Consider the following 18,884-nt stretch of genomic DNA (forward strand, 5'->3'; position numbering starts at 1 on the left):
TCCTTGTCCATATTCATTTAAATTACCACACACATGTAGTGAGTTTCCTTGTCCATATACATTTCCACACACATCATGTACATGTATAGTGATTTTCACTGAATTGGATTTCATGTGATAAATCAATAGTCATCATGAGGTGATAATGATAATAATAATTAAGGTGAAAAGTTAATAATTATCCACCTTATATACATTTAGTATAATATCTTATAACTCACATTAATGAAGTATGGCATCTCATATAACTCACATTTTAATTTGTATTGGCATTCATGTACAACTTCTTCTTCTTCTTTTTTCTAGCTTATGTAAGTTATAAAGCACTCAACTAAAAAGATGGCAGCTTATTCAAGGGGGAAAATTGCAGTAAGTGAAATTTTTAACATTGTACATACAGTTGAACTTTTAAGGTATATTTCAAACAACAGTACATGTGTATCGAATACCATTGATATGTTAAAGTTATTTGGGTGTGCATATCTCTCATTCTTTAAGTAAACATTTTACCGGTGATATCTCAAATTATCATATTTAGATGTTTATTCTTGTTTTTGCTTAGTGTGACATATTGAAGTTTTCTATAATTGTCATACAGTCACAATATATGCTCAAATTGTTTTATCAGCAATTTGAACAAAATCAGTTGCTCGGTCTGTTTTGTTTGTAAGTGAAATTATCACAACAGAAAAGTGAATTAATCAATATGGTTTTATCAAATTTATGATAATAAAAAAAACAATGCGACAGTATTAAGTATTACAGTCCCTTAAACCATCTACTTTCCCATTTTTTCGTGCATTCACCATGCGCTCACCGTGCATTCACCGTGCACTCACAGTGCGTTCACTTGCACTCTTCACTCCGCTCCTTTTGTGCACACCGTTCAGAAAGCGCTCATTGTGCGTTCACCTTTGTTCACTTATCGTTCACCGTTCACTTATCGTTCGAATTCAGTCCGTTTTCATTCATTTTCATTCGGAACTTCAAAAATGAAAGAATCAATCTCAGCAAAATGAGGAAAAAAACCTTGCGTTAAGGTGAAAGGAAACTAATATTACACATAAAGCATCATTTTAATTAGAATTTAATCCGTGGAATTTAAAGTACACATTCTTGAGCAGGTCTGTTTTTTGCTGTTGTTGTTTTTTATCACTCTCCTAAACAGGCATTTTTTTTGTTGATCCAAAAATGGCTTAAGTATGCAGTTACTGTGAAAATTTTATGTTACACAATACAGCGATAAATTGATACACAAATAATATTTAATGATTCATTTTAAGATAGTCAGTCCAGTCGTTTAAAAACAGAAGAATTCAATCAACTAACGATTCGACACACATATATATATATATATATATATATATATATATATATATATATATATATACACACAAATATAAGAAACAGACATTGTATTTGTGTATTTTTCACGATTCAAATAATAATTCCTTCGATTCCAAATCACAAACATATCCATGTTCGACAATAAACTGTCTTACTGAACAGATCAACTTAAGATAGTAAACATAAATGCGTGTTAATTTATAGATTAACAATGGTTTTATGTATTATTTAGACATTTTTATTATTACATTACTCGATTATCTGTTGATAAAATTAATATTATGGTCTTAAATTTGGTTTTATTTAACTGTTATTCCTAAACATGCATAAATGGTATGGTATAATTTTAAAGATAATACAGGATAGATATTATTTGCAGGATAGTCGATAGGATAGGACTGTTTTGTCAACTTTCAAGATAGCAGCACTGTACGTGTAGTTTATTAGCATGTTTTTCCTGATTTCCGTCAAAATACAATGTAAGGATAACCATCGAGACACTCCGAAAAAATCGTTCATCTTGCGTTCACATATCGTTCACCGTTCAGCGCTTCATGTGCACTCTGCCTTCGCTCATCGTTCACCTTTCATTAGCGTTCACCAGATTCCGTTCAGCGTGTGCTTACGTAGAATGTTTCAGGGACTGTTTGTGTAAAATTAGCATTCTAATTTATGTATGTAATATATCTTTTTTATGTATGCACGGTGTCAGGGCTCTACATTACCTTTTTTTCCTTCTTGTCCATTCGGACAAGTGATTATGACCGTGTGCATTATATAAGTAATATTAATAAAGTTTTTATTTTGATCTTGAAATAGTTGAAAAGGAGTTTGCAAACCAAAATGGAAGGCCTTAAGATAATTTGATTTTAAAATCAATGTGATAGTTTAAAAGACAAATTTTGCATATTTTGAAATAAAACTTTTTTCTAATGAGTAATTTATTTATGTGCTAGAAACAACGAATAAGCCCTAAAAGAGAGGCAGAATTTATGTGTCGTTCTGGACTGGACTGTGATGCATTAAAAGTTGAATTGATCAACAGAAGAATTGGTGAGTTGATACACATCTATTACTACTATACATTAAAATAAAAGACTCGAATTTTTGGGCTTTAATATCGAGAAATCAGAAGAGAACTGTCTTTTGTTCTTTATTTTTTAAACATCATTGTATTTGAAGATTACCAGTTTGTTTTTATTTTTTCTCGATCAAGCTTCGCTTATTAATAATCAACGAAAATTCCTTATAAAAATACGGAATCATCTGGATTTTTTTTATTCTACAATCTTGCGCATGTGCATTCCATTCACGCTAAATCACGGGAGGCTCTTTAGTTTATGTTTCCACAATATCACACTTGCATGGATAAACTCAGAAACGATAATACACATATGTTTAAATTTTCATTGAAAATTTGCTATATCCTGAGAGTTTGAATGTCAACATGTTGTGTAAATTCGAAGTGAGTAAAAAACATTGGTAAAAAAGTGTTGAATTCTTCATTAATATGAATTAAATTTTTAGAAGAAAGGTATTTACAGCCTCAAAATGGTTTGTTATGAATAATTTGACTGTTAATCACAATGCAGCTTCAATAATTTTCTCCAAAACCGTTTCGAAGCGATTATGCAATTTTTTGCTACATTACGGGTATATGAGAGGCATTTCAACTGTGGTGAAGGCCTGTCCCAAGACACAGTTAGATTATTCTAACTAAGCAGAGTGTAGTGAAATTAATAGCATTATTGTAGGCTTAAGGTAGCTCGCGGGTTTACCTGCTTGTGAGAAAACCTACCTTGAAAATTTGTCCACGTGATCCATAGGTTTTATAGTTTTATTTCTAAAATTTATTTAAGATTCGTCTGCGCGGTAATAATGTTATCGTGTTTCAAATACAGTGTCATTAATAAAATCAAGCAACGCCATTTCAATGAAATATATAGTAAAATGCACATTTTAACCGAGAAACGCATTACAAAACTATGCTCAAAACTTTTAAACGATTCAGACGAAATTAATCATACTCAACACAAAAACAGAGGAGATAATTATGAATTAATTCATAAAAAAATATCAGTATGTGTTCTCGGCCAATTTTTGGCAAAAAAACTTTAAAGATTTTAAAGATTTCTCAAAACCTTATATTTTCATTACGACGTTAGCCTGACGTCATCATTTCCTTACTTCTTAGAACACCAAAATTGAAATGCATTTATTGACAAGACTAGCTGTTTAACACATTTTATAACATGTAAATGCTTATTAGACATTATTGTGAATGTTATCAAATGCAATTAATGTAAGGCTGTAAAGATACAGAAAATTGCTATTTTTGTTTTTATGGAACTCGGAGTCAATCAATGCAAAAATAACATGCCAGGCAACTACTGACATTATAAGTAAGAAATCGAATAAAACCAAAAGAAATTTAAGAATTTAATCGGTAGTACAGCATAATTGTACAGATTACGGAAGTTATAATTGTAAAAAAAAAAAAAGTTAATGCATACATTCTATTTTAAAAACATGACTTAAAATTTAAATGGAAGAGTTCTAACGCACACTCATTCTTTATCTTGGTAGAACAAAATGTGACAATGAATGTGACATCTTTAAATTATCAGCACTTGATATTATAAAATTAATCTTTGTATAAACAGTCATAAACCGCATATAAGCTTTTTAAAATATTTTCTTTTATACTTCTAAATATCTCATTTAAAAAAAAATTATGAGTTTACTATGACGGTCAACTCTTTACGTCGATTCCTATTGTGACGTCAGCAAACCCGCGAGCTACGTTAAAGTTTGGTTATGTAAATATGGTGTGTCGATGTATCTTTTTCGTGAATGTCCGATATCATATGCAATATGTCAAACCGTGCATGCACGGGTCAGAGTCTAGTGTAATAGAAAATAGTATCATTTCTTTGTTTTTATGTACCAATCTACTCAGTTTTACACATTTGTTTCCCTTGATTATGCAGATCCTTAAATGAAAAATGTCATTAGTTTCTGGAGCAATTTTAGCCCCTTGCATTTGATAATCACAATTATACAAATAATTCCATAATAAAAGGCATTTATAAATAAATTAGGTTTTGTACATGATTTGTGAACACACTGTACAATCATGTAATGCAAAATATTCACCAATATTTTTTTTCTTATTTTAAGGATATGGGGTTTTTGCAACTCAAAATTTTCCAAAAGGAAGCTTTTTGGTAGAATATGTTGGAGAGAGAATTGTGCCCAAGGAAGCAGAAGAAAGAGAAAAGAAGCGCAAAATAAAACATACTAGTTATATGTTTTACTTTAAGTGGAATGGTCTGAAGTGGTAAGCAAATATAATATATTTATTGTGATTGTTTTGAGAGAGAGAGAGAGAGAGAGAGAGAGAATTGTTTTATTTACCTATTTTAGATTTTTAGCTCACCTGAACCGAAGGTTCAAGTGAGCTTTTCTGATCACCCGTTGTCCGTCGTTCGTCCGTCCGTCTGTCCGTCTGTCTGTCTGTCCGTCCGTCTGTAAACTTTTCACATTTTCAACTTCTTCTCAAAAACCACCAGGCCAAAATTAACCAAATTTGGTACAAAGCATCCTTATGGAAAGGGGATTATAAATTGTTAAAATGAAGGGCACAGCCCTTTTCAAAAGGGAGATAATTGCGAAACAGTAAGTATAGGGTGCATGTCTTTAAAAATCTTCTTCTCAAGAACCACTGCACCAGAAATGCCAATATTTACACAAAAGCTTGTATATATAGTGAAGAATCTAAATTGTAAAAATCGTGACCCTCGGACCAAAACTGGGGCCTCAGGCGGGGTTCAAAGTTTAACATAGAAATACATAGGAAAATGTTTAAAAAATCTTCTTCTCAAGAACCACTGCACCAGAAATGCCAATACTTACACAAAAGCTTGTATGTATAGTGAAGATTCTAAATTGTAAAAAGCGTGACCCTTGGACCAAAACTGGGGCCCCAGGCGGGGTTCAAAGTTTAACATAGAACTACATATGGAAAATGTTTAAAAAATCTTCTTCTCAAGAACCACTGCACCAGAAATGCCAATATTTACATAAAAGCTTGTATATATAGTGAAGATTCTAAATTGTAAAAATCGTGACCCTCGGACCAAAACTGGGGCCCCAGGCGGGGTTCAAAGTTTAACATAGAAATACATAGGAAAATGTTTAAAAAATCTTCTTCTCAAGAACCACTGCACCAGAAATGCCAATACTTACACAAAAGCTTGTATGTATAGTGAAGATTCTAAATTGTAAAAAGCGTGACCCTTGGACCAAAACTGGGGCCCTAGGCGGGGTTCAAAGTTTAACATAGAAATACATAGGAAAATGTTTAAAAAATCTTCTTCTCAAGAACCACTGCACCAGAAATGCCAATATTTACACAAAAGCTTGTAAACATAGTGAAGATTCTAAATTATAAAAATTGTGACCCTCAGACCAAAACTAGGGCCCCAGGCGGGGTTCAAAGTTTAACATAGAAATACATAGGAAAATGTTTAAAAAATCTTCTTCTCAAGAACCACTGCACCAGAAATGCCAATATTTACACAAAAGCTTGTATATATAGTGAAGATTCTAAATTGTAAAAATCGTGACCCTCGAACCAAAACTGGGGCCCCAGGCGGGGTTCAAAGTTTAACATAGAAATAATAGGAAAATGTTTAAAAAATCTTCTTCTCAAGAACCACTGCACCAGAAATGCCAATATTTACACAAAAGCTTGTATGTATAATGAAGATTCTAAATTGTAGAAATCGTGACCCTCAGACGAAAACTACAGCCCCAGGCGGGGTTCAAAGTTTAACATATAACTACATATGAAAAATGTTTAAAAATTTTCTTCTCAAGAACCACTTCACCAAAAATGCCAATACATACACAAAAGGTTATATATATAGTGAAGATTGTAAAAATTGTGACCCCCGAACAAAAAGTGGGGCCCCAGTAGGGGTTTAGATTTTAACATATATAGGAAAATGTTTTAAAATCTTCTTCTCAAGAACTATAGTGCAACTGTTTGGGATATTACTATGCATACATGTACATCCTTAAATAATGTAGATTCAAAAAATTGTAACTCCTGGACAATTGATGGGCACCAAGAGGGGTTCAAAATTTAAACATTTTAAAAAACATAAAGGAAAAGTTTAAAAAAATTTCTTCTCAAGAACTACAATGTTTTAGTTTGTGGAATTTCTATGCATGCATCCTTCGCTTATGTAGATTCCTAATTGGTAAAATCGTGACCCCGGACCAATACTGGGGCCCCAAGATGGGGTCAAAGTTTATTATAGAAATATAAAGGTAACATGTTAAAAAATCTTCTTCTCGAGAACTACAATGCTTCAATTTGTGAGATTACTATCATGCATACAACTTTGGATAATGAAGGTTCGACAGTTTTAAAATAGTGACCCCTTGACTAATACTAGGGACCCAAGATGGGTTTAAAGTTAAATGTAGAAGTACTGGTATATATGGAAAATGTTTAAAAATCTTCTTTTCGAGAACTACAATGCATCAATTTGTCAGATAACTACGTAAGCACCCTCAAAAAGTGTAGATTCAAAATTATAAAAGCCGTGACCTCAATCTAATACTGGGGCCCCAAGAGGTGTTCAAAGTTTAGCATAGAAATAAAGAGGGAAAATGTTGAAAAATCTTTTTCTTGGGAACTATAATGCTTCAGCTTGTGAGATAACTATGCAAGCATCCTTAAATAATGTAGATTCCAAATAATAAAAACTTTAGCACTGGACTAATACTGTGGCCCCAAGAGGGGTTCAAAGTTTAACATAGAAAGATATATTGAAAATGTTTTTAAAAAGTTTTTCTCGAGAACTATAATGCTACAGTTTGTGAGATTACTATGCAAGGATCCTCAAATTGTGTAAACTCTAATGTAGTGGAACCAAGAGTTATCTTTCTTGATGTTCTGTACAGTCTGAGAGTTATTCCTCTTGAAGTGGAACTCTTCTACGTTCAGTTTTTCAGGTTGTGTACGTGCGGTCCCACCGCAGTGCTACATATTTTCATTCCTATGTTACTATTTATGTTGTTCAAGCCAACCATAAACCTCGGACCATAACTGGGTCCCCAGAAAGGGGTTCAATGTTTAAAATAGAAAAAGCATATGCTACGAAATGTAATGTTACAAGGAACTGCTGTTCAGGTGAGCGATGTGGCCCATGGGCCTCTTGTTTGTAATACAACTTTTTCTGGTTCTTATGAGAATGTGAAATTGATATCCATATACAGTTTACTAGATACTGGGAATTGTACAATTTAGGTCAGATTTTGATGACAGAAAATTAATTAGAATTTAATAAAAAAAAAATTGTGTTTGAATATTCTCACCACCCTGGCAATTTGTTTTTAGAAATTGCAGTGTTTGCGGCAGGTTATGAGTTCTGAGAATTGGCAAAAAACCATTGTTACGTACATTTCAACTAAATATGGAGATGAAAATGATATCCTGTATAACTATTTGCACTTTATAAAGGAAAGTAAAGTGAGCATGAGATAAAAAGTTTTATACAATGATTAGGTATTTTCTATTACCATGATTACACTATAATTCAGTGAATAAATCATTCTGACATCTTTGCTTGATAACTAAAATAACACCATGCATGCGTAACAGGATTGGAAATATAATGACGGCCAAACAGAGATTTGAACCAGGGCATCCAGAATCACTAGATATGTACTCTACCAACTGAGCTATATATAGCCACCGATGATCAAACCAGTCCCACTTTCACACATATATGTTTTTTACAACAAGAATTAGTATAATCAGTGAATCAATTAATTTTTAACCTGTATAATATTGAGTTTACTGCGCGAGAGTACATGTAGTTCAGAACTGCACAGTAATAAATACTATATAATTTAATAATAAATTGTTACAACTATTGTTCTCTTTAAGATTCACCTGATGATAATCCATTTGATGATAACCCATTTGATGTCAACCAGGACAGTGAGGAGAACAATGAAGGTTACTTTTACTTAATGTTTCTAGTGTTCATTTTTAGCTCACCTGAGCTGAAAGCTCAAGTGAGCTATTCTGATCACATTTTGTCCGTCGTCCGTCCGTCCGTCTGTCCGTCTGTAAACTTTTTACATTTTGAACTTCTTCTCTAAAACCGCTTATCCAATTTCAACCAAATTTGGCACAAAGCATCCTTATGGGAGGGCGAATATAAATTGCAGAAATAAAAGTCCGATCTGTATTTAAAGCGGAGAAAACCTTGAAACTGTAGAAAAAGGGGGGTGCATTTTTAAAAATCTTCTTCTCAAGAACTACCGAGGCAAATTCAACGTAGTTTAGCATAAATTATCCTTATGGGAAGGAAAATATAAATTGCAAAAATTAAGGGGTAATTTTGTGTCAAATCTGAGTTATTACGAAAATAATAATAAAGGAAAGGCGTGTTTCAATCAGTTTAATAGCTTCGGGTTCGGCATCCGGTAAAATGATTCCATACTTCTAAAACGAGGTTCTTTGTTTAAAGCAGCCATGACATTATACGAAAAAGGGTCGATCTGACTATGATGAATTTGCTTGTTGTGCAACAGTTCGCGTATGAAGGGAAATTTTGAAAGATGCAAAATATATTGGTGCCGATTTTGTGAAGTAAATTGAGGCTAAATATTTCAATGCGTTGACAGTTTTCACACATGACGTTGGTGTTAGCTTGTTCTGATTTTCGTTTCGTTTTCATTATCTATGCTTTGTAACCTGGAAACTATCGTCTGTATTTCGTGATTTTTACGTATCAAATCAAACAGAGACTTCGGTAAATCAAACAGTTAACTGTTTTCCTGCGCAAATTAAGCAAAATCTGATGTAGGGGTACTGAAATACAATTCATTCTATCGGTAATTCGGCATTATCTTTTGCGTAATGGAAGATTAATGCAATAGCTCGGCATTTTCTCGAGTTTATTCAGTTTAAATAGAGTTTGATATCTCTGACGGAAATATGTAGGTATATACATGTATATATATGATTCATTTCGAAAAAAATAAATTGTGTTCTTTATTTGTTATACATGTAGTGCATGTTTCTTGTGTTTAATTGTTTACAATTTCTATTTACTCACCATATTTGAGTGTTAAGCTTCGAATTGTAAGCAAGATACATAGATTCTCACAATGCTCACAATTCTATGTTTGTACACAGATCTTAAAAACTAAAGATTAAAAAAGTAAAAAAAATGTCAATATTTATTAAGAAAATTTTCAAAGTCTGTTCTTCCAGAAACCAACTTTAACAACTTATTGTATTGTAAACTTAACCTTTTTAGCTCACCTAAGGTTGGGGCCACAATGGGGGGGTCGAAGTTTAATATAGGAATATATAGAGTAAATCTTTAAAAATCTTCTTCTCAGAAACTAATCAGCCATGAAAGCTGAAACTTGTGTGAAAGCATCATCAGGTAATGTAGATACAAATTTGTGAAAATCATGACCCCCGGAGGTAGGGTGGGGCCACAATGAAGGATCAAAGTTTTACATAGGAATATATAGAGTAAATCTTTAAAAATCTTCTTCTCAGAAGCTAATTGGCAAGGAAAGCTGACACTTGTGTGGAAGCATCCTCATGTAGTGTACATTCAAAGTTGTGAAAATTATGACCCCCGGGGGTAGGGTGGGTCCACAATGGGGGGTCGAAGTTTAACATATGAATATATAAAGTAAATCTTAAAAAATCTTCTTCTCAGAAACTAATCGGCCAGGAAAGCTGACACTTGTGTGGAAGGATCCTCAGGTAGTGTTGATTCAAAGCTGTGAAAATCATGACCCCTGGGGTACGGTGGGGCCACAATGGGAGGCCGATGTTTTACATAGGAATACACAGAGTAAATCTTTAAAAATCTTCTTCTCAGAAACTAATCAGCCAGGAAAGCTGAAACTTGTGTGAAAGCATCCTCAGGTAGTGTAGATTCAAAGTTGTGAAAATCATGATCCCCAGGGGTAGGGTGGGGCCACAATGGGGGTCAAAGTTTAACAAAGGAATATATAGGGTAAATCTTTAAAAATCTTCTCAGAAACTAATCAGCCAGATGATTCTTAATAATTGTTAAGACTTTGGCCCCAGGACAATTCTTTGGCCTCCCGAGAAGGTTCAGAGTTTGATGTACGTTTATATCCCGTATATAAACTATTGTTAAGGATCTTTTTGAGAACTGCAATACTCAACATATGATATGACTATAAAATCATCCTGTTAGAAAAGGGACTGATTATAAACATAAGAATATCCAGGGGAAAATGGATTTTATTTATACAGGATGTACATGTATTATTGTACATTGTCCAGATAGTTTGTATTATGACTCCATTAAACTGATTTTATCATACCTTTTGTTCCTCAGGTGAGCGATGTGGCCCATGGGCCTCTTGTGATTTGATACATGTACATGTATTAAAATGTATTTAATATTTATGTGTAACATGTGTCATAACAAATACTGGTACACATTTCCTGCACATGTGGTGAATTTCCTTTCCATTTTGAATGCATTTCCCACACATATGAGTGAATTTCTTCGCCAGTGTACATTTACTACACATGTAGTGAGTTTCATTGTCCATATTCATTTAAAATACCACACACATGTAGTGAGTTTCCTTGTCCATATTCATTTAAATTACCACACACATGTAGTGAGTTTCCTTGTCCATATTCATTTAAATTACCACACACATGTTGTGAGTTTCCTTGCCAATATACATTTCCACACACATGTAGTAAATTTCCTTGTCCATATTCATTTAAATTAACTTTTTCAGTGTTTTTGCTTGTGATAACATATGATAACACAATTGATTTTGTACTATACAGTCCATTAAATTCAAATAACGTATGATTTGGGCGCAAGCAGGGTTTGCTTATTTATATTCAAATATTTAATTGTACAACTGCTGGAAATTGTCAAATCCATCATAAAGCCCTCGAGCTTCATTGGATTTGATCATGCCCCGACCAAAATTATCACCCCATAATACATGTACTAAAAGAATGATTCCTTATTCCTTAATAACTACCACACACATGTAGTGAGTTTCCTTGCCAATATACATTATCTTCACACACGTATACGTAGTGAGTTTTCTTTTCAATATACATTAATCATGCACATTTAAAAAGCAGACTTTGATGAAATTGATTTCGCTGACAAAGGTGTGTTTATAAATCATGTTTTTATTTTCTGTCAAGAATTTTCAAGGCTGTTTATTGATGTGTCTTTTCTTCAATATAGAAACTATTGATACTGAAACAGAGAGTGAAAAAGAAGTTGATGATGATTCCAACACTGCATCCCCTATGGAAGGTACTTTTCATTCAGTTGATTAGATCCAGATCTTTTTTAATATTCCAGAGTTAGGTAGCCTACTAAAGTAGAAGGTATTGCAACAAATGTTTCAAATATAAGTAGGGTGTGCACTGTTCAACCTGCCAACTGTGCAATCCAGTACACTGGACATTCTGACCTCATACTTGTATTTTATTCCCAATTTTTTTTAATAATGTATCTAGGATAAAACACTACACTGTAAGTTTCATAACCTGAGGTTTTATTTGGTCAAAGTACTTTAAGTAATTCAACACATTACATAATGTACATGCACAGTAATTGCTTGTTGGCTAGGTTACCGGTACAAAGATGTCCTGTAAGGTTAAAAGTTATGGTCGTTTTAGAGCATAGTTAACTACATTTTCTAGTTAATAGTAAATAGTGTATACGGTGTAATTTCATACCTTTTGTGCTACTTGAGGTGAATTTTTATCGAGATGTAATTAACATTGTATATTGTATTGCAGTTCCATGTAAAAGTGAAAAGCTAAGCACAGAGAGATCATCATGCCCACCCCATGCAAAACCTGAGGCTCAAGGACAAGGTATTATCTTTGATTATATAAATTTAAAACTTTTTACGGACACCACCTGCCAGTTGCCATTAGTGACAGTAACTTAATTGCATATAAATTAGGTATTGTAGATTCAAGTTTGTTCAAATTATGGTCCCTGGGGGTAGGGTGGGGCTACAATGGGGGATAAATTATGTATAGAGAAAATCTTTAAAAATCTTTTTCTCAAAACTATTAGGCCAGAAAAGCTCAAATTAAAATGGAAGCATCCTCAGGTAGTGTAGATCCAAGTTTGTTCAAATCATAGTCCGTGGGGGTAGGGTGGGGCCACAATTGGAAGATCAAGTTTTACATAGGAATATATAGAGAAAATCTTTAAAAATCTTCTTTTTTAAGACTATTAAAAGTATTTGGCCAGAAAGGCTTAAACTTGTGTAGAGGCATCCTTGGGTAACTATGTAAATTCAAGTTTGCGAAATCACAGTCCCTAGTGGTAGGGCGGGGCCGTGATGGCGGTTTGGATTTTTACATATTAGGAATATATAGAGAAAATCTTTAAAAATATTCTGGGAAAGTTTTCGGTCCTAAACTCAGTACTTAGTGTGAAAGCACGGGTTATGCAGATTTAAGTCTGATGAAACCCTGATTCCATAACGAAAAGTGGTGCCACAAAATGGGGGGGGGGGGGGGCGGGGGGGGGGGCTATTTAGGAATAAAGAAAAATCTTCTTACAAGTATAACAACAAAAGGGGCTTGGTATTTACCAAAAATAAAGAGGTGGATAAAAATTGGCAGATTTTCAAGTTTTTACTGTACTTAGTTGTCAAGATATTTTGATACTGTTATGCTAATTTGATCAGAATTAAGGCAATTGTTGCTCAGGTGAGCGATGTGGCCCCTGGGCCTCTTGTTTAAATTCTTGGATACAATGAATGAATGAATATCTTTTTACTATATTTCATACAGTTTTAACATTCAAAGGAAGGATACCAATTTTTTAATAAAGACTATACATTTGGGCTGAAGAACAAATAACCTTAATGACAAAAATATGATAAAGATACAGCAATTTTTAAATAATAAAATCTTATTTTTTTTCACAGCCAGTGTTCAACATCACACATGGACTGCTGTAGAAAGGCATCCTTGGAGCGACAGTTTAACAACTTTATCAAACTAGGGAAAACTCCTGGTCAGCTTGACTGTTTAAACGCCATTAGGAAGGAAAAGGCATTATCAGGCTTCACTTGGCGCAATGTGAAGTTTGCTGTCAAAAACATAATACCTCTCGTCTGAGAAGTTGCAAAAAATGAAATTCCAGGTGGTCGCAACGTTAAATTTCTATGTGTTATAATTATGTTACCGTAATGAAGTTCGAATGCATACTGTTTGTGCTGTATTATCAATTTGTTAATAACATTATACCTGTATCTAAATTTAATACAGGGTGCATGCATTTGTGACAAATGCTTATTGGCTTATACAAATGTACATTTATTTTTTTGTCTGTTATTCTACTTCCTATTCCATGAAACATTTTGAAATGGCAGAAATGGGTAGACATTATTTGATATTTTAATTGATAAAATATGATCAGAAATGTAAAGAAGGGCACGCATCATGCATGATAATGTCAATAATTGATTGAAATTATTTGAATTCATAAACAAAATTCCATATATCATGAATTACTATGAAATTATGTACTTTTAAATTTTAGCTTAAAGTTGTTTGATCCTAAAATAAAATGAATTATAATTAAGATTCTGCAGTTGATTTATGTTTTGTTTGAAGAAGTGTTCAAAGTCCACAGGTCTAGATTTTACAAAGCAAGTGGCAAATAGGAATTTATTTAATTTAAACAATATATGTTTTTAAAGAAATGAAACACACATGAAGACTTTTCAATTCAATTAGATTTTCTTATAAATTCAGTCTTGATAGGGTGCGTAAAAATTAGCAAGAAATCCTAATTATTTAAGTCATACAGTGATAGTGTAAAGTGCCTTTTATAGGCAAAACGGTTAATAAAAGCATACAAGTTGCAATGGTACTAGACTGTGCATGTCCTTTGACAAGAAATATTACTGTCTCGTATATGTTTCAAATTACAATACTTATAACATAAAATGTTGAATGAATTTACATAATTGAATTATATATGTAATTAACATAAGATTCTTTGTATCGAAGTAGGGTCTGGTGCTAAATATAATGTAGTTTAAATAGAAAACGTGCATATGTGGAGAAAAGTGTGAAATGCAGTCTAATCTTATTTATCCAGAATTCACTTAGTATATATTGTTCCCCACTTTGACAATATATGCATCTTGAGTATACCATAATGAATTGATTAGATTAGCCTGAGTATTAGAATTAGTATTAGAATAATTCGTCTTGCAGCTTGCTGAAATTATTAGATCTCTCTCTCTCTCTCTCTCTCTCTCTCTCTCTCTCTCTCTCTCTCTCTCTCTCTCTCTGTGTGTTCAGTAATAAATGGTTTATGTGGTAAATTTCCTTTGAATCTTCAATCGATCACATGACTAGCTAGATGTATTGACTTTGGGGTAAATTAGGAAGAAATACACACTGTAGTGAGTTTCTGGTGTGTATTCACAATGAGTCATGTGACCTCATGTAGTGACTATCAGGTATAAAATCATAAACTTTTACAAAGAGATTTTGCCTATTTCAAATAGCAGAATAGTAAAAAGATGTCTTATATTACTTAAAAATATTAATATATATTGAATAGCACAACTAGAACATAGTGTAGTGAATTTCAGGTCTAAAGTCTGATGTAGTGAGTTTCGGCATAATGCAAGTATGTGTGTGTGTGTGTGTGTGTGTGTGTGTGTGTGCGTGTGCGTGTGCGTGCGTGCGTGCGTGCGTGCGTGCGTGCGTAGGAGATTAGTAAAGATGACGGCCATTAATTATTCCTTATTGGTTTGTGTGAAGGGATGAGTAAAGGCGACTGATTAGACTAAGTATAGTATAGAGAATTGTATGAGGAGTATGGGCGGTGGAAAGGGTAAAAAAGACGTTTATGCAAATTAAACAACTAGGCCTAATTTTTAACGAGACCGGGTCTAATTTGTTCTGTCCTAGATTTTTGGATGAAACTTTTTACATGAATTTCTACTGATATAATTATTATTTTAAGATTAAAAAATAAGACATTTACCACACCGTTTGTTTAGGGGGTCATCTCAAAGTTTGTTCGTCTTTAACATAGGACCCTATGGGATTTTGCTTGAAATGTATCAATTTTGCATATTTTTTACATTTTTTCAAAACTTCTGCCCTAGGGATTTCTTTTTCTGCTCTACATATTAAAGTTATTGCTAAAAGGCATCAAATTGTCAAATAAAAAATTCCCCAGATTCGTCAGATAATGGCTATTTTTTATTTGACAAAGGCGGAAAAGGTGATCTTCTTAGTATTATTAAAACAAGTTTTTATTAAGTAATAAAAAAAATATATAACATCACATATTAAGGGTCATTAATATAAAATACATGGTTACTGTCTTGAAATATATGAATTAAGCTATATTTAGGCGGGTTAAGAAAACGTGACAGAGGGCTAGGCTTGCAGAACCCTCTTCATGTTTTCGACCCGAGCCCTAATATAGCATATACTTCGAGATATTTATGTTTATTCCACAATATAACATTATTTTTACGCATCAAACGAGATATTTTCTACAATTTTCGCTGAATATCTGCAGTTGAAACTATAACGCCATGGCGTCAACCAAGCAAAAAGATGACGTCACAATACAAATGAAACGCTGCGCGAAAGCGTGCGTACTCGTTCTGTACTCGGCCTCGTTAAAAACATACTAAAATACGAAATTGACCAGCTTAAAACGAAACCAACAGCCTCTATTGCAAAATCAACAGACACTGATGCAAGACAAAAAAGATCACCGATGCAAAACCAACAGTCATGCACTGAATAAACGCTAGATGGCATGCAAAGAGGTATCAGTAGAAATCGTACCCAGGAGAAAACGTAATCCGGAGAAAACGTATCCTTGACTTCAATGAACTTTTTCATGCGCGAATCCAGAATTTTTTTCTTCGAAGAAGGGGTAGGATGGGTTCTGAGGGATTGGGGGGGGGGGGGGATCCGAGGCATATGGAATGTAATTTTGAAATGTAAATTTGAGAAATTTTATTTATTTTGTTGGGGGCGGCTTTAGCATATCTGCACAACAAAGCTCTGTATTTCGTTTGTAACTTCACTTTTGACTTTTAAAGTTTAGTAAAATATAAAAAAAGCATCACTTTGCTATCCATGAAAGAAAAATGATAATTATTTTTTTTCTTTTGGAGGTGGGAGAGGCTCAAATCGTGCTCAATTTTACGTCACTTTAAGAAATTGATTCTGAAATTATAAAATTATATTTTCTTAAAAATCATTTTCCTATATGCTGTCTAATACAAATGTTTTCAAATATTTAAGATAAATTCTCGAAAAACTGATATCCAAAAAAAATAAAATCAAAATCGCTTTTTCGTCTCTTTATTGTACTTGGACTGTATAGCCAGGGACTTGTCCCGTACATAATTCGAGATCGGGAGGATAAAAGAAAAACGACAATTTCAGTGTTTAAAGAGTTAGATTTTATATTCTGTGTAAGTAACGATCAAGCAAAACAAGCGTAAAAGATATACATGTATTACAATATCATATAAAAATCTAAGAATGTGATAGTTCCCATTATTGTAGATTAAGGCTTAAATTCCCTTAATACGTCTAATCGATAATTAAAATATCACTGACTGCTGTTGATTAAGAAAATGTACTATAGACCCATATGTCTAACATACATGTATATGGAGATACATATAAACATATTCATTCTTTATTTGCACAAGACATACATCTTATGGCATAGGTAATTACATATAGATAATAGCAATATTGAAATAATGGTATGGTACATGTAAAGTACATTGACAATGTATATAAAATAAAATTTTACTAACAGGCGAAAAAACCAGAGAATTTTTCTTAATTATCATGAATATTGAAAGCTAGATGGAGATACTTCCCCAAATTACACAGTTCTTTAAAATTTTGAACACTTAATAATTGTATAAATTTGTATACAGAAGGTTTTTTCCAAAAATATTTCATAATATATTTTACTCGGATTTCTCTATACTGCTGACATTTCAACACAAAATGGAATTCATCTTCAATATCTGAACAAAATTTACATAAGCGTCTTTCTTTTGGTACATTAGTGTGTCATCCACTTTTAATTGCAAGTCTATGAGATCTAATTCTTGTAATTTGTTTCTTATATGTAGAAGGTATAGATTTTGTTAAATAATATTGTAATGAAAACTGGTCAATAATATGCTTGTAAAAATAACATCGAGATGAGGAATTATTAGTAATCTGTTCTACAAGTTGTTGAGTAAAGTGATCTATGATTCTTTGCTTAATTAAAGGAAAATAGGTTGCACAATGTATATACTCCTGTCCATACCATATATGTCATAAACCTATTGTAAAAAGTTTATTTTTAATTACAGTAACCCAATTTTCAGCAGGTGCCAAAGACGATTCACACTCATTATACAGCATTTTGTAACAGGACTGCAAAATACAATTCTGACTTTGTAACAAACAATTTGAACCAAAATTTGAATATTCTAAACATTCGTATAGTTTTCATAGGTAGCCTCCCAGTTTCAAAATATACAAGTGCAGTGTTTGTATTCTTCTTCACACTTAACACAAATTTAATATATTCTAAATGCACTTTTTCTATATCATTTGCAGCATGCATGCCCCATATCTCACAGCCATAATTTAATATACTCGCAATCAGGCTTGGGGTAATGCTAAATGTAATGGTAATGCATTGCAATGCATTACATGTTTTCAAAGTAATGCTAGTAATGTGTAATGCCACAAAATTAGCATTACAAGTAATGGTAATGTAATTCATTACTTTCTAAAATTTAGTGTAATGATGGCATTACATGGCATTACTTTGCATTACTATGCTTATTTATGCATGTTCACTTTAAAAAAATGTGATGAATAAATGAATAGCTGAAATTGAATTTTATTAACTTTATTATAAAGAAGAAAGAAATAATTCTTGAAATAAAAATGTTTTGGTTGTATTAAAAAAGATTTTTAAAATTTCATTTTTAAATTGTTCATATTACTAGATTTAACAACACAGTTTCATAACATTTTTATGAGTGTTGTTTTTAAGAGTTTTAAATCATTTAAACAATTTACTCCAATTAGTTTGCACTTCAATAAAGATGTGTCAACAACACACTATGCCCCCAGGATAACCTAAGTATCAAAACAATCTATTGTTATAAGAAGTGCTAAACACCCCAATCCCCTTCCCTATGCCATATCCCAATAGAATAGGGGACAGACATGCACCTTTAATGGCGAAATGAATGCACTGTCCATCCATGATGAAACTCAAAATCACTTCCAATATTATAACCCGTTTGAAAATAATTTTACTCTCTCTCTCTCTTTCTCTCTCTCTCTCTCTCTCTCTCTCTCTCTCTCTCTCTCTCTCTCTTTCTGTTGTACATGTATATTAAGTACATTAGTTTGGACTAAT

The 18,884-nt window shown here is 32.8% G+C and overlaps 1 long non-coding RNA gene across 1 annotated transcript; it reads left to right on the top strand.

The window, feature by feature from the left end:
• The first annotated feature begins 241 nt into the window (after nucleotides 1-241).
• LOC117692761 (uncharacterized) lies at nucleotides 242-14,029 on the top strand. The gene is made up of 7 exons (XR_010711976.1): nucleotides 242-369; nucleotides 2,304-2,400; nucleotides 4,528-4,687; nucleotides 8,312-8,383; nucleotides 11,655-11,726; nucleotides 12,218-12,295; nucleotides 13,369-14,029. It is a non-coding gene; the product is annotated as an uncharacterized lncRNA (long non-coding RNA).
• The last annotated feature ends 4,855 nt before the right edge of the window (nucleotides 14,030-18,884 follow it).

Source organism: Magallana gigas, chromosome 3, assembly GCF_963853765.1.
Source record: "Magallana gigas chromosome 3, xbMagGiga1.1, whole genome shotgun sequence".
Classification (NCBI taxonomy): Eukaryota; Metazoa; Mollusca; class Bivalvia; order Ostreida; family Ostreidae; genus Magallana; species Magallana gigas.